The 1,799-nt window shown below is 39.3% G+C and overlaps 1 non-coding gene across 1 annotated transcript; it reads left to right on the plus strand.

Moving 5' to 3' along the window:
- The first annotated feature begins 1,090 nt into the window (after positions 1–1,090).
- Trnan-guu (transfer RNA asparagine (anticodon GUU)) lies at positions 1,091–1,162 on the plus strand. Its single transcript has one exon. It is a non-coding gene; the product is annotated as a tRNA-Asn (tRNA).
- Positions 1,163–1,799: the final 637 nt, after the last annotated feature.

The following is a 1,799-nucleotide window of genomic DNA, read 5'->3' on the forward strand; positions in this document are numbered from 1 at the left end:
CAAGGTCATTCATGTTTTTTTTCCTTCTCTGCCATTTCCGCTGTCTGAAAACAACATTCCATACGTAGCTCGGGGCAGTGGGGGGGGGGAGGGGGGATTTAAAAATAATAAAATTAACACCTCGCTTCAAAGTTTAATAGGAAACTCGGGACGGGCCAGAGTGGGGTAACCCTGGTTATTTAGCCTCAGCTTAGCGGGCCCGACCCCCACAATAGAGCTAACACCCGCCCCCGAGGACTTAATTGGTGAGATTACGTGCGTCTAGACTAGAGGTTCTCAACCTGGCGGGGGGGGGGGGCTCTTTTAAACATGCAGATGGTGTAGTGAGGCCTATTTTACATATAAAGCTGATGTTGGGGGGAGGGGCTCTTTTGTTGTAGGGGCATCTTTAAAATATAAAACGAGTGTATGGAAGACCTAACCACTAAACTGTGTTAGGAGTGCTGTTTAAAACATAAAACTCTATTAGGGAGACCGAGACCCTATGTAACATAAAATTATACAATGGAGACCCCTTTTAAATATAAATTTATATTAGCAGGTCCATTTTTTTAAAAAAAGCTTTCGTGTAGTAAAAAATACAGTGTATGATCTAAATAAGTTCTGTTTTTTGCTTTTGTCTAGGCATCTCTTCGGTCTACCGCCCTACCCCCCCCCCCCCCCCCCGAATGAGATGGAATTTATAATATATAGTAAACATATACTTTTACTAGTGTCCGCCCCCACGGAAAATGTAGACCCCCCCCCCGGAGAAAAATGTCTGGAAGAAACACTGATTGCCATATCATGTAGCTGTAGTTTTTAACACGTTTTTCTTAACTCAGCTTCGCGTTTGTTTGTTTGTTGTTAAAATTGACATCGAAAATTAGCCCACTTCTGATTGCTCTAGAGATCTGAAATTTGGAATGCAGGCTATTTTCGCCTAACAATTTCAGATGCAATCATAAAAACTAGCAATTAGAGACCTAAATTAGCTTAATTAAATTACGCCCCAAGGACCATAAAATCGAGGACATGATTTCTAAACATACCGACAAGACTGGAGGCCTATCGACACAGTTACTTCGGCAAAATAGATGTGAGCGCGCTGGCCGTGATCGTATAGTGGTTAGTACTTCGCTTTGTTGCTGCGACAACCCAGGTTCGAATCCTGGTCACGGCATGTTGGCTTAATTAAATTACGCCCTTTCTCTGTTTAAAGCGTATCGGTCGCTCAATATTTTTTTAGTCCGTGTATTTATAAACACTTAGTCAAGTCATACTTAATCAAGTCATTAGATAAAGTAGAAAATAAACTATATAAAAAACTTTTTAAAAACCACGTTTTTCATGTGTAGCAACGGACTAAAAAGGAGAAAATAAAATACTTAAAAAAAACTTTTTAAAAAACCACGTTTTTCTTGTGGACTAAAAAGTAGAAAATAAATTTTTCTTTTGTGCTTCCTCGAGCTGTGCAGGTTCTTGTGATGACTGACAAAAAACGTGGGTCGGGCAGATGGGTCGGGAAATTTGATGGTGAACGTACCCACGTTTTTTGTCAGTCATCACAAGAACCTGCACAGCTCGAGGAAGCACAAAAGAAAAATTTATTTTCTACTTTTTAGTCCACAAGAAAAACGTGGTTTTTTAAAAGTTTTTTTTAAGTATTTTATTCATCACATATTTGCTGAAAGGACAAAGTTAATATACGGTTTACGGGTTTATAACTAGAGATGTAGCAATAGTTAAGGTTTAGCTAACTAGGAAGAGAATTCCGTCATTGTTTGATGTCCAGAACAAGAAAGTACGTGGGTTTTATT

The sequence above is a fragment of the Physella acuta genome, unplaced genomic scaffold, assembly GCF_028476545.2.
Source record: "Physella acuta isolate Inbredline_101_S28 unplaced genomic scaffold, ASM2847654v3 ptg000018l, whole genome shotgun sequence".
Classification (NCBI taxonomy): domain Eukaryota; kingdom Metazoa; phylum Mollusca; class Gastropoda; family Physidae; genus Physella; species Physella acuta.